At 56.9% G+C, this 19,363-nt stretch overlaps 6 non-coding genes and 8 pseudogenes across 6 annotated transcripts; all 14 read right to left on the bottom strand.

The window, feature by feature from the left end:
• Nucleotides 1–825: 825 nt before the first annotated feature.
• On the bottom strand, nt 826–944 carry LOC147329307 (5S ribosomal RNA; annotated as a pseudogene).
• Nucleotides 945–1,568: 624 nt separating this feature from the next.
• Nucleotides 1,569–1,687, bottom strand: LOC147329306 (5S ribosomal RNA). The gene has a single exon (XR_015129763.1). It is a non-coding gene; the product is annotated as a 5S ribosomal RNA (ribosomal RNA).
• Nucleotides 1,688–2,982: 1,295 nt separating this feature from the next.
• LOC147329305 (5S ribosomal RNA) lies at nt 2,983–3,101 on the bottom strand. The gene has a single exon (XR_015129438.1). It is a non-coding gene; the product is annotated as a 5S ribosomal RNA (ribosomal RNA).
• A 1,530-nt stretch (nt 3,102–4,631) lies between these two features.
• LOC147329304 (5S ribosomal RNA) lies at nt 4,632–4,740 on the bottom strand (annotated as a pseudogene).
• A 2,575-nt stretch (nt 4,741–7,315) lies between these two features.
• LOC147329303 (5S ribosomal RNA) lies at nt 7,316–7,434 on the bottom strand (annotated as a pseudogene).
• Nucleotides 7,435–8,133: 699 nt separating this feature from the next.
• LOC147329302 (5S ribosomal RNA) lies at nt 8,134–8,252 on the bottom strand (annotated as a pseudogene).
• A 1,046-nt stretch (nt 8,253–9,298) lies between these two features.
• On the bottom strand, nt 9,299–9,417 carry LOC147329301 (5S ribosomal RNA; annotated as a pseudogene).
• A 505-nt stretch (nt 9,418–9,922) lies between these two features.
• Nucleotides 9,923–10,041, bottom strand: LOC147329300 (5S ribosomal RNA). The gene has a single exon (XR_015129606.1). It is a non-coding gene; the product is annotated as a 5S ribosomal RNA (ribosomal RNA).
• Nucleotides 10,042–11,849: 1,808 nt separating this feature from the next.
• On the bottom strand, nt 11,850–11,968 carry LOC147329299 (5S ribosomal RNA; annotated as a pseudogene).
• A 1,256-nt stretch (nt 11,969–13,224) lies between these two features.
• LOC147329298 (5S ribosomal RNA) lies at nt 13,225–13,343 on the bottom strand. The gene has a single exon (XR_015129691.1). It is a non-coding gene; the product is annotated as a 5S ribosomal RNA (ribosomal RNA).
• Nucleotides 13,344–14,440: 1,097 nt separating this feature from the next.
• On the bottom strand, nt 14,441–14,559 carry LOC147329297 (5S ribosomal RNA; annotated as a pseudogene).
• A 624-nt stretch (nt 14,560–15,183) lies between these two features.
• LOC147329296 (5S ribosomal RNA) lies at nt 15,184–15,302 on the bottom strand. Its single transcript, XR_015129762.1, has one exon. It is a non-coding gene; the product is annotated as a 5S ribosomal RNA (ribosomal RNA).
• A 1,333-nt stretch (nt 15,303–16,635) lies between these two features.
• LOC147329295 (5S ribosomal RNA) lies at nt 16,636–16,754 on the bottom strand. Its single transcript, XR_015129605.1, has one exon. It is a non-coding gene; the product is annotated as a 5S ribosomal RNA (ribosomal RNA).
• A 1,624-nt stretch (nt 16,755–18,378) lies between these two features.
• LOC147329294 (5S ribosomal RNA) lies at nt 18,379–18,497 on the bottom strand (annotated as a pseudogene).
• Between the last annotated feature and the right edge of the window lie 866 nt (nt 18,498–19,363).

Below are 19,363 nucleotides of genomic sequence, written 5' to 3'. Positions count from 1 at the left end.
GGATTCAAGTGATTAGGTGGCAAGTACCTGAAGTTACGAAGACAATCCTATAACCATACCTGCATGTTTGCATAATACCCTAACCAAAAGGCTCAGTTTGGCATTTATCCAACAGCACAGGCCCTGGATTGTTGAAGATGGCCTCAAGAACCAGCACAGGACCTGGTGTGTTTTACATGGCCACAGCAAGCAGCACAGGGCCTGGTTTGGTGAAGATGGCCTCAGCAAGCAGCCACAGGCCCTGGTTTGGTGTAAGTGGCCTCAGCTAGCAGCCACAGGCCCTGGTGTGGTGTGAGTGGCCTCAGCCAGCAGCCACAGGCCCTGGTGTGGTCTAAGTGGCCTCAGCCAGTGCCACAGGCCCTGGTGTGGTGTAAGTGGCCTGAGCAAGAGCCACAGGCCCTGGTGTGGTGTAAGTGGCCTCAGCCAGCAGCCACAGGCCCTGGTGTGGTGTAAGTGGCCTGAGCAAGAGCCACAGGCCCTGGTGTGGTGTAATTGGCCTCAATAGCAACTAAGGCCCTGGTGTGGTGTAAGTGGCCTCAGCCAGCAGCCACAGGCCCTGGTGTGGTGTAAGTGGCCTCAGCCAGCAGCCACAGGCCCTGGTGTGGTGTAAGTGGCCTCAGCCAGAGCCACAGGCCCTGATGTGGTGTAAGTGGCCCCAGCCGGTCACTCAGGCCCTGGTGTGGTGTAGGTGGCGTCAGCTAGCAGCACAAGACATTGGAAAACAGCCAAAAGCAATGTCGTTAATGTGCCCTCATTAATGGGCAGCTGCTTTTGGTCTTTTAATACACCCCTTCTCTGGATCAAAAGTGGTTCAATGACATGAAAGGCTTACAGCACCAGGTATTCCCAGGCAGTCTCCCATCCAAGTACTAACCAAGCCCAGCCCTGCTCAGCTTCCGAGATCAGACGAGGTCAGGCGTGCTCAGGGTGGTATGGCCGTAAGCTGCTGGCCCCAGGACAATGTCTCAATTTATGGATTCAGTTGATTAGGTGGCAAGTACCTGAAGTTACGAAGACAATCCTATAACCCTACCTTCATGTTTGCATAATACCCTAACCCAAAGGCTCAGTTTAGCATTTATCCAACAGCACAGGCCCTGGATTGTTGAAGATGGCCTCAGGAACCAGCACAGGGCCTGGTGTGTTGTACATGGCCACAGCTAGCAGCACAGGGCCTGGTTTGGTGAAGATGGCCTCGGCCAGAAGCGCAGGGCCTGGTGTGATGTGAGTGGCCTGAGCAAGAGCCACAGGCCCTGGTGTGGTGTAAGTGGCCTCAGCCAGCAGCCACAGGCCCTGGTTTGGTGTAAGTCGCCTCAGCCAGAACCCACAGGCCCTGGTGTGGTGTAACTTGCCTCAGCCAGAGCCACAGCCCCTGATGTGGTGTAAGTGGCCCCAGCCGGTCACTCAGGCCCTGGTGTGGTGTAGGTGGCATCAGCTAGCAGCACAAGACATTGGAAAAGAGCCAAAAGCAATGTGATTAATGTGCCCTTATTAATGGGCAGCTGCTTTTGGTCTTTTAATACACCCCTTCTCTGGATCAAAAGCGGTTCAATGACATGAAAATGAAAGGCTTACAGCACCAGGTATTCCCAGGCAGTCTCCCATCCAAGTACTAACCAAGCCCAGCCCTGCTTAGCTTCCGAAATCAGACGAGGTCGGGCGTGCTCAGGGTGGTATGGCCGTAAGCTGCTGGGCCCAGCACAATGTCTCAATTTATGGATTCAAGTGATTAGGTGGCAAGTACCTGAAGTTACGAAGACAATCCTATAACCATACCTGCATGTTTGCATAATACCCTAACCCAAAGGCTCAGTTTGGCATTTATCCAACAGCACAGGCCCTGGATTGTTGAAGATGGCCTCAGGAAACAGCACAGGGCCTGGTGTGTTGTACATGGCCACAGCAAGCAGCACAGGGCCTGGTTTGGTGAAGATGGCCTCAGCCAGAAGCACAGGGCCTGGTGTGATATGAGTGGCCTGAGCAAGAGCCACAGGCCCTGGTGTGGTGTAAGTGGCCTGAGCAAGAGCCACAGGCCCTGGTGTGGTGTAAGTGGCCTGAGCAAGAGCCACAGGCCCTGGTGTGGTGTAGGTGGCCTCAGCCAGCAGCCACAGGCCCTGGTGTGGTGTAGGTGGCCTCAGCCAGCAGCCACAAGCCCTTGTGTGGTGTAAGTGGCCTCAGCCAGCAGCCACAGGCCCTGGTGTGGTGTAAGTGGCCTCAGCCAGTGCCACAGGCCCTGGTGTGGTGTAAGTGGCCTGAGCAAGAGCCACAGACCATGGTGTGGTGTAATTGGCCTCAATAGCAACTAAGGCCCTGGTGTGGTGTAGGTGGCCTAAGCCAGCAGCCACAGGCCCTGGTGTGGTGTAAGTGGCCTCAGCCAGCAGCCACAGGCCCTGGTGTGGTGTAAGTCGCCTCAGCCAGAAGCCACAGGCACTGGTGTGGTGTAAGTGGCCTCAGCCAGCAGCAAAAGGGCCCTGGTGTGGTGTAAGTCGCCTCAGCCAGCAGCCACAGGCCCTGGTGTGGTGTAGATGGCCTCAGCCAGCAGCCACAGGCCCTGGTGTGGTGTAAGTGGCCTCAGCCAGCAGCCACAGGCCCTGGTGTGGTCTAAGTTGCCTCAGCCAGAAGCACAGGGCCTGGTGTGATATGAGTGGCCTGAGCAAGAGCCACAGGCCCTGGTGTGGTGTAAGTGGCCTGAGCAAGAGCCACAGACCATGGTGTGGTGTAAGTGGCCTGAGCAAGAGCCACAGGCCCTGGTGTGGTGTAAGTGGCCTGAGCAAGAGCCACAGGCCCTGATGTGGTGTAAGTGGCCCCAGCCGGTCACTCAGGCCCTGGTGTGGTGTAGGTGGCATCAGCTAGCAGCACAAGACATTGGAAAACAGCCAAAAGCAGTGTCGTTAATATGCCCTCATTAATGGGCAGCTGCTTTTGGTCTTTTAATACACCCCTTCTCTGGATCAAAAGCGGTTCAATGACATGAAAATGAAAGGCTTACAGCACCAGGTATTCCCAGGCAGTCTCCCATCCAAGTACTAACCAAGCCCAGCCCTGCTTAGCTTCCGAGATCAGACGAGGTCGGGCGTGCTCAGGGTGGTATGGCCGTAAGCTGCTGGCCACAGCACAATGTCTCAATTTATGGATTCAAGTGATTAGGTGGCAAGTACCTGAAGTTACGAAGACAATCCTATAACCATACCTGCATGTTTGCATAATACCCTAACCCAAAGGCTCAGTTTGGCATTTATCCAACAGCACAGGCCCTGGATTGTTGAAGATGGCCTCAGGAACCAGCACAGGGCCTGGTGTGTTGTACATGGCCACAGCAAGCAGCACAGGGCCTGGTTTGGTGAAGATGGCCTCGGCCAGAAGCGCAGGGCCTGGTGTGATATGAGTGGCCTGAGCAAGAGCCACAGGCCTTGGTGTGGTGTAAGTGGCCTCAGCCAGCAGCCACAGGCCCTGGTGTGGTGTAAGTCGCCTCAGCCAGAAGCCACAGGCACTGGTGTGGTGTAAGTGGCCTCAGCCAGCAGCAAAAGGGCCCTGGTGTGGTGTAAGTCGCCTCAGTCAGCAGCCACAGGCCCTGGTGTGGTGTAGGTGGCCTCAGCCAGCAGCCACAGGCCCTGGTGTGGTGTAAGTGGCCTCAGCCAGCAGCCACGGGCCCTGGTGTGGTGTAAGTGGCCTCAGCCAGCAGCCACAGGCCCTGGTGTGGTGTAGGTGGCCTCAGCCAGCAGCCACAGGCCCTGGTGTGGTGTAAGTGGCCTCAGCCAGCAGCCACAGGCCCTGGTGTGGTGTAAGTGGCCTGAGCAAGAGCCACAGGCCCTGGTGTGGTGTAAGTGGCCTGAGCAAGAGCCACAGACCCTGGTGTGGTGTAATTGGCCTCAATAGCAACTAATGCCCTGGTGTGGTGTAGGTGGCCTCAGCCAGCAGCCACAGGCCCTGGTGTGGTGTAAGTGGCCTCAGCCAGCAGCCACAGGCCCTGGTGTGATGTAAGTGGCCTGAGCAAGTGCCACAGGCCTGGTGTGGTGTAAGTGGCCTGAGCAAGAGCCACAGACCCTGGTGTAGTGTAATTGGCCTCAATAGCAACTAAGGCCCTGGTGTGGTGTAGGTGGCCTCAGCCAGCAGCCACAGGCCCTGGTGTGGTGTAAGTGGCCTCAGCCAGAGCCACAGGCCCTGATGTGGTGTAAGTGGCCCCAGCCGGTCACTCAGGCCCTGGTGTGGTGTAGGTGGCCTCAGCCAGCAGCCACAGGCCCTTGTGTGGTGTAAGTGGCCTCAGCCAGCAGCCACAGGCCCTGGTGTGGTGTAACTGGCCTGAGCAAGAGCCACAGGCCCTGGTGTGGTGTAAGTGGCCTCAGCCAGAGCCACAGGCCCTGGTGTGGTGTAAGTGGCCTCAATAGCAAATAATGCCCTGGTGTGGTGTAAGTGGCCTCAGCCAGAGCCACAGGCCCTGATGTGGTGTAAGTGGCCCCAGCCGGTCAATCAGGCCCTGGTGTGGTGTAGGTGGCATCAGCTAGCAGCACAAGACATTGGAAAACAGCCAAAAGCAATGTCGTTAATGTGCCCTCATTAATGGGCAGCTGCTTTTGGTCTTTTAATACACCCCTTCTCTGGATCAAAAGCGGTTCAATGACAGGAAAATGAAAGGCTTACAGCACCAGGTATTCCCCCATCCAAGTACTAACCAAGCCCAGCCCTGCTTAGCTTCCGAGATCAGACGAGGTCGGGCGTGCTCAGGGTGGTATGGCCGTAAGCTGCTGGCCCCAGCACAATGTCTCAATTTATGGATTCAAGTGATTAGGTGGCAAGTACCTGAAGTCACGAAGACAATCCTATAACCCTACCTGCATGTTTGCATAATACCCTAACCCAAAGGCTCAGTTTAGCATTTATCCAACAGCACAGGTCCTGGATTGTTGAAGTTGGCCTCAGGAACCAGCACAGGGCCTGGTGTGTTGTACATGGCCACAGCAAGCAGCACAGGGCCTGGTTTGGTGAAGATGGCCTCGGCCAGAAGCACAGGGCCTGGTGTGATATGAGTGGCCTTAGCAAGAGCCACAGGCCCTGGTGTGGTGTAAGTGGAATCAGCCAGAAGCCACAGGCCCTGGTGTGGTGTAAGTGGCCTCAGCCAGAGCCACAGGCCCTGGTGTGGTGTAACTGGCCTCAATAGCAAATAAGGCCCTGATGTGGTGTAAGTGGCCTCAGCCAGAGCCACAGGCCCTGGTGTGGTGTAAGTGGCCTCAATAGCAACTAAGGCCCTGGTGTGGTGTAAGTGGCCTCAGCCAGCAGTCACAGGCCCTGGTGTGGTGTAGGTGGCCTCAGCCAGCAGCCACAGGCTCTGGTGTGGTGTAAGTCGCCTCAGCCAGCAGCCACAGGCCCTGGTATGGTGTAAGTGGCCTCAGCCAGCAGCCACAGGCCCTGGTGTGGTGTAAGTGGCCAGAAGCGCAGGGCCTGGTGTGATGTGAGTGGCCTGAGCAAGAGCCACAGACCCTGGTGTGGTGTAATTGGCCTCAATAGCAACTAAGGCCCTGGTGTGGTGTAAGTGGCCTCAGCCAGCAGCAAAATGGCCCTGGTGTGGTGTAAGTGGCCTCAGCCAGCAGCCACAGGCCCTGGTGTGGTGTAGGTGGCCTCAGCCAGCAGCCACAGGCCCTTGTGTGGTGTAATTGGCCTAAATAGCAACTAAGGCCCTGGTGTGGTGTAGGTGGCCTCAGCCAGCAGCCACAGGCCCTAGTGTGGTGTAAGTGGCCTCAGCCAGTGCCACAGGCCCTGGTGTGGTGTAAGTGGCCTGAGCAAGAGCCACAGGCCCTGGTGTGGTGTAATTGGCCTCAATAGCAACTAAGGCCCTGGTGTGGTGTAGGTGGCCTCAGCCAGCAGCCACAGGCCCTGGTGTGGTATAAGTGGCCTCAGCCAGCAGCCACAGGCCCTTGTGTGGTGTAATTGGCCTCAATAGCAACTAAGGCCCTGGTTTGGTGTATGTGGCCTCAGCCAGCAAATAAGGCCCTGGTGTGGTGTAAGTGGCCAGAAGCGCAGGGCCTGGTGTGATGTGAGTGGCCTGAGCAAGAGCCACAGACCCTGGTGTGGTGTAATTGGCCTCAATAGCAACTAAGGCCCTGGTGTGGTGTATGTGGCCTCAGGCAGCAGCCACAGGCCCTGTTGTGGTGTAACTGGCCTCAGCCAGAGCCACAGGCCCTGATGTGGTGTAAGTGGCCCCAGCCGGTTACTCAGGCCCTGGTGTGGTGTAGGTGGCCTCAGCCAGCCGCCACAGGCCCTGGTGTGGTGTAAGTGGCCTCAGCCAGCAGCCACAGGCCCTGGTGTGGTGTAAGTGGCCTGAGCAAGAGCCACAGACCATGGTGTGGTGTAATTGGCCTCAATAGCAACTAAGGCCCTGGTGTGGTGTAGGTGGCCTAAGCCAGCAGCCACAGGCCCTGGTGTGGTGTAAGTGGCCTCAGCCAGAGCCACAGGCCCTGATGTGGTGTAAGTGGCCCCAGCCAGCAGCCACAGGCCCTGGTGTGGTGTAAGTGGCCTCAGCCAGAGCCACAGGCCCTGATGTGGTGTAAGTGGCCTCAGCCAGCAGCCACAGGCCCTGGTGTGGTGTAACTGGCCTGAGCAAGAGCCACAGGCCCTGTTGTGGTGTAGATGGCCTCAGCCAGCAGCCACAGGCCCTGGTGTGGTCTAAGTGGCCTCAGCCAGAAGCACAGGGCCTGGTGTGATATGAGTGGCCTGAGCAAGAGCCACAGGCCCTGGTGTGGTGTAAGTGGCCTGAGCAAGAGCCACAGGCCCTGGTGTGGTGTAGGTGGCCTCAGCCAGCAGCCACAGGCCCTGGTGTGGTGTAGGTGGCCTCAGCCAGCAGCCACAAGCCCTTGTGTGGTGTAAGTGGCCTCAGCCAGCAGCCACAGGCCCTGGTGTGGTGTAAGTGGCCTCAGCCAGTGCCACAGGCCCTGGTGTGGTGTAAGTGGCCTGAGCAAGAGCCACAGACCATGGTGTGGTGTAATTGGCCTCAATAGCAACTAAGGCCCTGGTGTGGTGTAAGTGGCCTCAGCCAGCAGCCACAGGCCCTGGTGTGGTGTAAGTGGCCTCAGCCAGCAGCCACAGGCCCTGGTGTGGTGTAAGTGGCCTCAGCCAGAGCCACAGGCCCTGATGTGGTGTAAGTGGCCCCAGCCGGTCACTCAGGCCCTGGTGTGGTGTAGGTGGCATCAGCTAGCAGCACAAGACATTGGAAAACAGCCAAAAGCAATGTCGTTAATGTGCCCTCATTAATGGGCAGCTGCTTTTGGTCTTTTAATACACCCCTTCTCTGGATCAAAAGCGGTTCAATGACATGAAAATGAAAGGCTTACAGCACCAGGTATTCCCAGGGAGTCTCCCATCCAAGTACTAACCAAGCCCAGCGCTGCTCAGCTTCCGAGATCAGACGAGGTCGGGCGTGCTCAGGGTGGTATGGCCGTAAGCTGCTGGCCCCAGCACAATGTCTCAATTTATGGATTCAGGTGATTAGGTGGCAAGTACCTGAAGTTACGAAGACAATCCTATAACCCTACCTTCATGTTTGCATAATACCCTAACCCAAAGGCTCAGTTTAGCATTTATCCAACAGCACAGGCCCTGGATTGTTGAAGATGGCCTCAGGAACCAGCACAGGGCCTGGTGTGTTGTACATGGCCACAGCTAGCAGCACAGGGCCTGGTTTGGTGAAGATGGCCTCGGCCAGAAGCGCAGGGCCTGGTGTGATGTGAGTGGCCTGAGCAAGAGCCACAGGCCCTGGTGTGGTGTAAGTGGCCTGAGCAAGAGCCACAGGCCCTGGTGTGGTGTAAGTGGCCTCAATAGCAAATAAGGCCCTGGTGTGGTGTAAGTGGCCTCAGCCAGCAGCCACAGGCCCTGGTGTGGTGTAAGTGGCCTCAGCCAGTGCCACAGGCCCTGGTGTGGTGTAAGTGGCCTGAGCAAGAGCCAAAGACCCTGGTGTGGTGTAATTGGCCTCAATAGCAACTAAGGCCCTGGTGTGGTGTAGGTGGCATCAGCTAGCAGCACAAGACATTGGAAAACAGCCAAAAGCAATGTCGTTAATGTACCCTCATTAATGGGCAGCTGCTTTTGGTCTTTTAATACACCCCTTCTCTGGATCAAAAGCGGTTCAATGACATGAAAATGAAAGGCTTGCAGCACCAGGTATTCCCAGGCAGTCTCCCATCCAAGTACTAACCAAGCCCAGCCCTGCTTAGCTTCCGAGATCAGACGAGGTCGGGAGTGCTCAGGGTGGTATGGCCGTAAGCTGCTGGCTCCAGCACAATGTCTCAATTTATGGATTCAAGTGATTAGGTGGCAAGTACCTGAAGTTACGAAGATAATCCTATAACCATACCTGCATGTTTGCATAATACCCTAACCCAAAGGCTCAGTTTGGCATTTATCCAACAGCACAGGCCCTGGATTGTTGAAGATGGCCTCAGGAACCAGCACAGGGCCTGGTGTGTTGTACATGGCCACAGCAAGCAGCACAGGGCCTGGTTTGGTGAAGATGGCCTCGGCCAGAAGCACAGGGCCTGGTGTGATATGAGTGGCCTGAGCAAGAGCCACAGGCCCTGTTGTGTTGTAAGTGTCCTCAGCCAGCAGCCACAGGCCCTGGTGTGGTGTAGGTGGCCTCAGCCAGCAGCCACAGGCCCTTGTGTGGTGTAAGTGGCCTCAGCCAGCAGCCACAGGCCCTGGTGTGGTGTAAGTGGCCTCAGCCAGTGCCACAGGCCCTGGTGTGGTGTAATTGGCCTCAATAGCAACTAAGGCCCTGGTGTGGTGTAAGTGGCCTCAGCCAGCAGCCACAGGCCCTGGTGTGGTGTAAGTGGCCTCAGCCAGTGCCACAGGCCCTGGTGTGGTGTAAGTGGCCTCAATAGCAACTAATGCCCTGGTGTGGTGTAGGTGGCCTCAGCCAGCAGCCACAGGCCCTGGTGTGGTGTAAGTGGCCTGAGCAAGTGCCACAGGCCTGGTGTGGTGTAAGTGGCCTGAGCAAGACCACAGACCCTGGTGTGGTGTAATTGGCCTCAATAGCAACTAAGGCCCTGGTGTGGTGTAGGTGGCCTCAGCCAGCAGCCACAGGCCCTGGTGTGGTGTAAGTGGCCTCAGCCAGAGCCACAGGCCCTGATGTGGTGTAAGTGGCCCCAGCCGGTCACTCAGGCCCTGGTGTGGTGTAGGTGGCATCAGCTAGCAGCACAAGACATTGGAAAAGAGCCAAAAGCAATGTCGTTAATGTGCCCTCATCAATGGGCTTTTGGTCTTTTAATACACCCCTTCTCTGGATCAAAAGCGGTTCAATGACATGAAAATGAAAGGCTTACAGCACCAGGTATACCCAGGCAGTCTCCCATCCAAGTACTAACCAAGCCCAGCCCTGCTTAGCTTCCGAGATCAGACGAGGTCGGGCGTGCTCAGGGTGCTATGGCCGTAAGCTGCTGGCCCCAGCACAATGACTCAATTTATGGATTCAAGTGATTAGGTGGCAAGTACCTGAAGTTACGAAGACAATCCTATAACCATACCTGCATGTTTGCATAATACCCTAACCCAAAGGCTCAGTTTGGCATTTATCCAACAGCACAGGCCCTGGATTGTTGAAGATGGCCTCAGGAACCAGCACAGGGCCTGGTGTGTTGTACATGGCCACAGCTAGCAGCACAGGGCCTGGTTTGGTGAAGATGGCCTCGGCCAGAAGAGCAGGGCCTGGTGTGATGTGAGTGGCCTGAGCAAGAACCACAGGCCCTGGTGTGGTGTAAGTGGCCCCAGCCGGTCACTCAGGCCCTGGTGTGGTGTAGGTGGCATCAGCTAGCAGCACAAGACATTGGAAAACAGCCAAAAGCAATGTCGTTAATGTGCCCTCATTAATGGGGAGCTGCTTCTGGTCTTTTAATACACCCCTTCTCTGGATCAAAAGCGGTTCAATGACATGAAAATGAAAGGCTTACAGCACCAGGTATTCCCAGGCAGTCTCCCATCCAAGTACTAACCAAGACCAGCCCTGCTTAGCTTCCGAGATCAGACGAGGTCGGGTGTGCTCAGGGTGGTATGGCCGTAAGCTGCTGGCCGCAGCACAATGTCTCAATTTATGGATTCAAGTGATTAGGTGGCAAGTACCTGAAGTTACGAAGACAATCCTATAACCATACCTGCATGTTTGCATAATACCCTAACCCAAAGGCTCAGTTTGGCATTTATCCAACAGCACAGGCCCTGGATTGTTGAAGATGGCGTCAGGAACCAGCACAGGGCCTGGTGTGTTGTACATGGCCACAGCAAGCAGCACAGGGCCTGGTTTGGTGAAGATGGCCTCGGCCAGAAGCACAGGGCCTGGTGTGATATGAGTGGCCTGAGCAAGAGCCACAGGCCCTGGTGTGTTGTAAGTGGCCTCAGCCAGCAGCCACAGGCCCTGGTGTGGTGTAGGTGGCCTCAGCCAGCAGCCACAGGCCCTTGTGTGGTGTAATTGGCCTCAATAGCAACTAAGGCCCTGGTGTGGTGTAGGTGGCCTCAGCCAGCAGCCACAGGCCCTGGTGTGGTGTAAGTGGCCTGAGCAAGAGCCACAGACCCTGGTGTGGTGTAATTGGCCTCAATAGCAACTAAGGCCCTGGTGTGGTGTAGGTGGCCTCAGCCAGCAGCCACAGGCCCTGGTGTGGTGTAAGTGGCCTCAGCCAGCAGCCACAGGCCCTGGTGTGGTCTAAGTGGCCTCAGCCAGTACCACAGGCCCTGGTGTGGTGTAAGTGGCCTGAGTAAGAGCCACAGGCCCTGGTGTGGTCTAAGTGGCCTCAGCCAGCAGCCACAGGCCCTGGTGTGGTGTAAGTGGCCTGAGCAAGTGCCACAGGCCCTGGTGTGGTGTAAGTGGCCTAAGCCAGAGCCACAGGCCCTGGTGTGGTGTAAGTGGCCTGAGCAAGAGCCACAGGGCCTGGTTTGGTGAAGATGGCCTCGGCCAGAAGCGCAGGGCCTGGTGTGATGTGAGTGGCCTGAGCAAGAGCCACAGGCCCTGGTGTGGTGTAAGTGGCCTCAGCCAGCAGCCACAGGCCCTGGTGTGGTGTAAGTCGCCTCAGCCAGAAGCCACAGGCACTGGTGTGGTGTAGGTGGCCTCAGCCAGCAGCCACAGGCCCTGGTGTGGTGTAAGTGGCCTCAGCCAGTGCCACAGGCCCTGGTGTGGTGTAAGTGGCCTGAGCAAGAGCCACAGGCCCTGGTGTGGTGTAAGTGGCCTCAGCCATCAGCCACAGGCCCTGGTGTGGTGTAAGTGGCCTGAGCAAGTGCCACAGGCCCTGGTGTGGTGTAAGTGGCCTAAGCCAGAGCCACAGGCCCTGGTGTGGTGTAAGTGGCCTGAGCAAGAGCCACAGGCCCTGGTGTGGTGTAAGTGGCCTCAGCCAGAAGCCACAGGCACTGGTGTGGTGTAAGTGGCCTCAGCCAGCAGCAAAAGGGCCCTGGTGTGGTGTAAGTGGCCTCAGCCAGCAGCCACAGGCCCTGGTGTGGTGTAGGTGGCCTCAGCCAGCAGCCACAGGCCCTGGTGTGGTGTAGGTGGCCTCAGCCAGCAGCCACAGGCCCTGGTGTGGTGTAAGTGGCTTCAGCCAGCAGCCACAGGCTCTGGTGTGGTGTAACTGGCCTCAGCCAGCAGCCACAGGCCCTGGTGTGGTGTAAGTGGCCTCAGCCAGAGCCACAGGCCCTGATGTGGTGTAAGTGGCCCCAGCCGGTCACTCAGGCCCTGGTGTGGTGTAGGTGGCATCAGCTAGCAGCACAAGACATTGGAAAAGACCCAAAAGCAGTGTTGTTAATGTGCCCTCATTAATGGGCAGCTGCTTTTGGTCTTTTAATACACCCCTTCTCTGGATCAAAAGCGGTTCAATGACATGAAAATGAAAAGCTTACAGCACCAGGTATTCCCAGGCAGTCTCCCATCCAAGTACTAACCAAGCCCAGCCCTGCTCAGCTTCCGAGATCAGACGAGGTCGGGCGTGCTCAGGGTGGTATGGCCGTAAGCTGCTGGCCCCAGCACAATGTCTCAATTTATGGATTCAAGTGATTAGGTGGCAAGTACCTGAAGTTACGAAGACAATCCTATAACCATACCTGCATGTTTGCATAATACCCTAACCCAAAGGCTCAGTTTGGCATTTATCCAACAGCACAGGCCCTGGATTGTTGAAGATGGCCACAGCAAGCAGCACAGGGCCTGGTGTGTTGTACATGGCCACAGCAAGGAGCACAGGGCCTGGTTTGGTGAAGATGGCCTCGGCCAGAAGCGCAGGGCCTGGTGTGATGTGAGTGGCCTGAGCAAGAGCCACAGGCCTTGGTGTGGTGTAAGTGGCCTCAGCCAGCAGCCACAGGCCCTGGTGTGGTGTAGGTGGCCTCAGCCAGCAGCCACAGACCCTGGTGTGGTGTAGGTGGCCTCAGCCAGCAGCCACAGGCCCTGGTGTGGTGTAAGTGGCCTCAGCCAGCAGCCACAGGCCCTGGTGTGGTGTAAGTGGCCTGAGCAAGAGCCACAGGCCCTGGTGTGGTGTAAGTGGCCTGAGCAAGAGCCACAGACCCTGGTGTGGTGTAATTGGCCTCAATAGCAACTAATGCCCTGGTGTGGTGTAGGTGGCCTCAGCCAGCAGCCACAGGCCCTGGTGTGGTGTAAGTGGCCTCGGCCAGCAGCCACAGGCCCTGGTGTGGTGTAAGTGGCCTCAGCCAGAAGCCACAGGCACTGGTGTGGTGTAAGTGGCCTCAGCCAGCAGCAAAAGGGCCCTGGTGTGGTGTAAGTGGCCTCAGCCAGCAGCCACAGGCCCTGGTGTGGTGTAGGTGGCCTCAGCCAGCAGCCACAGGCCCTTGTGTGGTGTAATTGGCCTCAATAGCAACTAAGGCCCTGGTGTGGTGTAAGTGGCCTCAGCCAGTGCCACAGGCCCTGGTGTGGTGTAAGTGGCCTGAGCAAGAGCCACAGACCCTGGTGTGGTGTAATTGGCCTCAATAGCAACTAAGGCCCTGGTGTGGTGTAGGTGGCCTCAGCCAGCAGCCACAGGCTCTGGTGTGGTGTAACTGGCCTCAGCCAGCAGCCACAGGCCCTGATGTGGTGTAAGTGGCCCCAGCCGGTCACTCAGGACCTGGTGTGGTGTAGGTGGCATCAGCTAGCAGCACAAGACATTGGAAAAGAGCCAAAAGCAATGTCGTTAATGTGCCCTCATTAATGGGCAGCTGCTTTTGGTCTTTTAATACACCTCTTTTCTGGATCAAAAGCGGTTCAATGACATGAAAATGAAAGGCTTACAGCACCAAGTATTCCCAGGCAGTCTCCCATCCAAGTACTAACCAAGCCCAGCCCTGCTTAGCTTCCGAGATCAGACGAGGTCGGGCGTGCTCAGGGTGGTATGGCCGTAAGCTGCTGGCCCCAGCACAATGTCTCAATTTATGGATTCAAGTGATTAGGTGGCAAGTACCTGAAGTTACGAAGACAATCCTATAACCATACCTGCATGTTTGCATAATACCCTAACCCAAAGGCTCAGTTTAGCATTTATCCAACAGCACAGGCCCTGGATTGTTGAAGATGGCCTCAGGAACCAGCACAGGGCCTGGTGTGTTGTACATGGCCACAGCAAGCAGCACAGGGCCTGGTTTGGTGAAGATGGCCTCGGCCAGAAGAGCAGGGCCTGGTGTGATATGAGTGGCCTGAGCAAGAGCCACAGGCCCTGGTGTGGTGTAAGTGGCCTGAGCAAGAGCCACAGGCCCTGGTGTGGTGTAAGTGGCCTCAGCCAGCAGCCACAGGCCCTGGTGTGGTGTAAGTCACCTCAGCCAGAAGCCACAGTCCCTGGTGTGGTGTAAGTGGCCTCAGCCAGCAGCAACAGGCCCTGGTGTGGTGTAAGTCGCCTCAGCCAGCAGCCACAGGCCCTGGTGTGGTGTAGGTGGCCTCAGCCTGCAGCCACAGGCCCTGGTGTGGTCTAAGTGGCCTCAGCCAGTGCCACAGGCCCTGGTGTGGTGTAAGTGGCCTGAGCAAGAGCCACAGACCCTGGTGTGGTGTAAATGGCCTCAATAGCAACTAAGGCCCTGGTGTGGTGTATGTGGCCTCAGCCAGCAGCCACAGGCCCTGGTGTGGTTTAACTGGCCTCAGCCAGCAGCCACAGGCCCTGGTGTGGTGTAAGTGGCCTCAATAGCAACTAAGGCCCTGGTGTGGTGTAAGTGGCCTCAGCCAGCAGCCACAGGCTCTGGTGTGGTGTAACTGGCCTCAGCCAGCAGCCACAGGCCCTGGTGTGGTGTAAGTGGCCTCAGCCAGAGCCACAGGCCCTGATGTGGTGTAAGTGGCCCCAGCCGGTCACTTAGGTCCTGGTGTGGTGTAGGTGGCATCAGCTAGCAGCACAAGACATTGGAAAAGAGCCAAAAGGAGTGTCGTTAATGTGCCCTCATTAATGGGCAGCTGCTTTTGGTCTTTTAATACACCCCTTCTCTGGATCAAAAGCGGTTCAATGACATGAAAATGAAAGGCTTACAGCACCAGGTATTCCCAGGCAGTCTCCCATCCAAGTACTAACCAAGCCCAGCCCTGCTCAGCTTCCGAGATCAGACGAGGTCAGGCGTGCTCAGGGTGGTATGGCCGTAAGCTGCTGGCCCCAGGACAATGTCTCAATTTATGGATTCAGTTGATTAGGTGGCAAGTACCTGAAGTTACGAAGACAATCCTATAACCCTACCTTCATGTTTGCATAATACCCTAACCCAAAGGCTCAGTTTAGCATTTATCCAACAGCACAGGCCCTGGATTGTTGAAGATGGCCTCAGGAACCAGCACAGGGCCTGGTGTATTGTACATGGCCACAGCTAGCAGCACAGGGCCTGGTTTGGTGAAGATGGCCTCGGCCAGAAGCGCAGGGCCTGGTGTGATGTGAGTGGCCTGAGCAAGAGCCACAGGCCCTGGTGTGGTGTAAGTGGCCTCAGCCAGCAGCCACAGGCCCTGGTTTGGTGTAAGTCGCCTCAGCCAGAACCCACAGGCCCTGGTGTGGTGTAACTTGCCTCAGCCAGAGCCACAGCCCCTGATGTGGTGTAAGTGGCCCCAGCCGGTCACTCAGGCCCTGGTGTGGTGTAGGTGGCATCAGCTAGCAGCACAAGACATTGGAAAAGAGCCAAAAGCAATGTGATTAATGTGCCCTTATTAATGGGCAGCTGCTTTTGGTCTTTTAATACACCCCTTCTCTGGATCAAAAGCGGTTCAATGACATGAAAATGAAAGGCTTACAGCACCAGGTATTCCCAGGCAGTCTCCCATCCAAGTACTAACCAAGCCCAGCCCTGCTTAGCTTCCGAAATCAGACGAGGTCGGGCGTGCTCAGGGTGGTATGGCCGTAAGCTGCTGGGCCCAGCACAATGTCTCAATTTATGGATTCAAGTGATTAGGTGGCAAGTACCTGAAGTTACGAAGACAATCCTATAACCATACCTGCATGTTTGCATAATACCCTAACCCAAAGGCTCAGTTTGGCATTTATCCAACAGCACAGGCCCTGGATTGTTGAAGATGGCCTCAGGAAACAGCACAGGGCCTGGTGTGTTGTACATGGCCACAGCAAGCAGCACAGGGCCTGGTTTGGTGAAGATGGCCTCAGCCAGAAGCACAGGGCCTGGTGTGATATGAGTGGCCTGAGCAAGAGCCACAGGCCCTGGTGTGGTGTAAGTGGCCTGAGCAAGAGCCACAGGCCCTGGTGTGGTGTAAGTGGCCTGAGCAAGAGCCACAGGCCCTGGTGTGGTGTAGGTGGCCTCAGCCAGCAGCCACAGGCCCTGGTGTGGTGTAGGTGGCCTCAGCCAGCAGCCACAAGCCCTTGTGTGGTGTAAGTGGCCTCAGCCAGCAGCCACAGGCCCTGGTGTGGTGTAAGTGGCCTCAGCCAGTGCCACAGGCCCTGGTGTGGTGTAAGTGGCCTGAGCAAGAGCCACAGACCATGGTGTGGTGTAATTGGCCTCAATAGCAACTAAGGCCCTGGTGTGGTGTAGGTGGCCTAAGCCAGCAGCCACAGGCCCTGGTGTGGTGTAAGTGGCCTCAGCCAGCAGCCACAGGCCCTGGTGTGGTGTAAGTCGCCTCAGCCAGAAGCCACAGGCACTGGTGTGGTGTAAGTGGCCTCAGCCAGCAGCAAAAGGGCCCTGGTGTGGTGTAAGTCGCCTCAGCCAGCAGCCACAGGCCCTGGTGTGGTGTAGATGGCCTCAGCCAGCAGCCACAGGCCCTGGTGTGGTGTAAGTGGCCTCAGCCAGCAGCCACAGGCCCTGGTGTGGTCTAAGTTGCCTCAGCCAGAAGCACAGGGCCTGGTGTGATATGAGTGGCCTGAGCAAGAGCCACAGGCCCTGGTGTGGTGTAAGTGGCCTGAGCAAGAGCCACAGACCATGGTGTGGTGTAAGTGGCCTGAGCAAGAGCCACAGGCCCTGGTGTGGTGTAAGTGGCCTGAGCAAGAGCCACAGGCCCAGGTGTGGTGTAATTGGCCTCAATAGCAACTAAAGCCCTGGTTTGGTGTATGTGGCCTCAGCCAGCAAATAAGGCCATGGTGTGGTGTAGGTGGCATCAGCTAGCAGCACAAGACATTGGAAAACAGCCAAAAGCAATGTGGTTAATGTGCCCTCATTAATGGGCAGCTGCTTTTGGTCTTTTAATACACCCCTTCTCTGGATCAAAAGCGGTTCAATGACATGAAAATGAAAGGCTTACAGCACCAGGTATTCCCAGGCAGTCTCCCATCCAAGTACTAACCAAGACCAGCCCTGCTTAGCTTCCGAGATCAGACGAGGTCGGGTGTGCTCAGGGTGGTATGGCCGTAAGCTGCTGGCCGTAAGCTGCTGGCCGCAGCACAATGTCTCAATTTATGGATTCAAGTGATTAGGTGGCAAGTACCTGAAGTTACGAAGACAATCCTATAACCATACCTGCATGTTTGCATAATACCCTAACCCAAAGGCTCAGTTTGGCATTTATCCAACAGCACAGGCCCTGGATTGTTGAAGATGGCGTCAGGAACCAGCACAGGGCCTGGTGTGTTGTACATGGCCACAGCAAGCAGCACAGGGCCTGGTTTGGTGAAGATGGCCTCGGCCAGAAGCACAGGGCCTGGTGTGATATGAGTGGCCTGAGCAAGAGCCACAGGCCCTGGTGTGTTGTAAGTGGCCTCAGCCAGCAGCCACAGGCCCTGGTGTGGTGTAGGTGGCCTCAGCCAGCAGCCACAGGCCCTTGTGTGGTGTAATTGGCCTCAATAGCAACTAAGGCCCTGGTGTGGTGTAGGTGGCCTCAGCCAGCAGCCACAGGCCCTGGTGTGGTGTAAGTGGCCTGAGCAAGAGCCACAGACCCTGGTGTGGTGTAATTGGCCTCAATAGCAACTAAGGCCCTGGTGTGGTGTAGGTGGCCTCAGCCAGCAGCCACAGGCCCTGGTGTGGTGTAAGTGGCCTCAGCCAGCAGCCACAGGCCCTGGTGTGGTCTAAGTGGCCTCAGCCAGTACCACAGGCCCTGGTGTGGTGTAAGTGGCCTGAGTAAGAGCCACAGGCCCTGGTGTGGTCTAAGTGGCCTCAGCCAGCAGCCACAGGCCCTGGTGTGGTGTAAGTGGCCTGAGCAAGTGCCACAGGCCCTGGTGTGGTGTAAGTGGCCTAAGCCAGAGCCACAGGCCCTGGTGTGGTGTAAGTGGCCTGAGCAAGAGCCACAGGGCCTGGTTTGGTGAAGATGGCCTCGGCCAGAAGCGCAGGGCCTGGTGTGATGTGAGTGGCCTGAGCAAGAGCCACAGGCCCTGGTGTGGTGTAAGTGGCCTCAGCCATCAGCCACAGGCCCTGGTGTGGTGTAAGTGGCCTGAGCAAGTGCCACAGGCCCTGGTGTGGTGTAAGTGGCCTAAGCCAGAGCCACAGGCCCTGGTGTGGTGTAAGTGGCCTGAGCAAGAGCCACAGGCCCTGGTGTGGTGTAAGTGGCCTCAGCCAGAAGCCACAGGCACTGGTGTGGTGTAAGTGGCCTCAGCCAGCAGCAAAAGGGCCCTGGTGTGGTGTAAGTGGCCTCAGCCAGCAGCCACAGGCCCTGGTGTGGTGTAGGTGGCCTCAGCCAGCAGCCACAGGCCCTGGTGTGGTGTAGGTGGCCTCAGCCAGCAGCCACAGGCCCTGGTGTGGTGTAAGTGGCTTCAGCCAGCAGCCACAGGCTCTGGTGTGGTGTAACTGGCCTCAGCCAGCAGCCACAGGCCCTGGTGTGGTGTAAGTGGCCTCAGCCAGAGCCACAGGCCCTGATGTGGTGTAAGTGGCCCCAGCCGGTCACTCAGGCCCTGGTGTGGTGTAGGTGGCATCAGCTAGCAGCACAAGACATTGGAAAAGACCCAAAAGCAGTGTTGTTAATGTGCCCTCATTAATGGGCAGCTGCTTTTGGTCTTTTAATACACCCCTTCTCTGGATCAAAAGCGGTTCAATGACATGAAAATGAAAGGCTTACAGCACCAGGTATTCCCAGGCAGTCTCCCATCCAAGTACTAACCAAGCCCAGCCCTGCTCAGCTTCCGAGATCAGACGAGGTCGGGCGTGCTCAGGGTGGTATGGCCGTAAGCTGCTGGCCCCAGCACAATGTCTCAATTTATGGATTCAAGTGATTAGGTGGCAAGTACCTGAAGTTACGAAGACAATCCTATAACCATACCTGCATGTTTGCATAATACCCTAACCCAAAGGCTCAGTTTGGCATTTATCCAACAGCACAGGCCCTGGATTGTTGAAGATGGCCACAGCAAGCAGCACAGGGCCTGGTGTGTTGTACATGGCCACAGCAAGGAGCACAGGGCCTGGTTTGGTGAAGATGGCCTCGGCCAGAAGCGCAGGGCCTGGTGTGATGTGAGTGGCCTGAGCAAGAGCCACAGGCCTTGGTGTGGTGTAAGTGGCCTCAGCCAGCAGCCACAGGCCCTGGTGTGGTGTAGGTGGCCTCAGCCAGCAGCCACAGACCCTGGTGTGGTGTAGGTGGCCTCAGCCAGCAGCCACAGGCCCTGGTGTGGTGTAAGTGGCCTCAGCCAGCAGCCACAGGCCCTGGTGTGGTGTAAGTGGCCTGAGCAAGAGCCACAGGCCCTGGTGTGGTGTAAGTGGCCTGAGCAAGAGCCACAGACCCTGGTGTGGTGTAATTGGCCTCAATAGCAACTAATGCCCTGGTGTGGTGTAGGTGGCCTCAGCCAGCAGCCACAGGCCCTGGTGTGGTGTAAGTGGCCTCGGCCAGCAGCCACAGGCCCTGGTGTGGTGTAAGTGGCCTCAGCCAGAAGCCACAGGCACTGGTGTGGTGTAAGTGGCCTCAGCCAGCAGCAAAAGGGCCCTGGTGTGGTGTAAGTGGCCTCAGCCAGCAGCCACAGGCCCTGGTGTGGTGTAGGTGGCCTCAGCCAGCAGCCACAGGCCCTTGTGTGGTGTAATTGGCCTCAATAGCAACTAAGGCCCT

This window comes from Aulonocara sp. 'chitande type north' Nkhata Bay, linkage group LG5 (assembly GCF_057382095.1).
Source record: "Aulonocara sp. 'chitande type north' Nkhata Bay isolate Kocher_YH1m ecotype deep benthic linkage group LG5, A_spYH_male_GT1.1, whole genome shotgun sequence".
Taxonomy (NCBI): Eukaryota; Metazoa; Chordata; class Actinopteri; order Cichliformes; family Cichlidae; genus Aulonocara; species Aulonocara sp. 'chitande type north' Nkhata Bay.
Note: the sequence above shows the minus strand (reverse complement) of the source record. Positions and strands in the feature narration are given on the sequence as shown.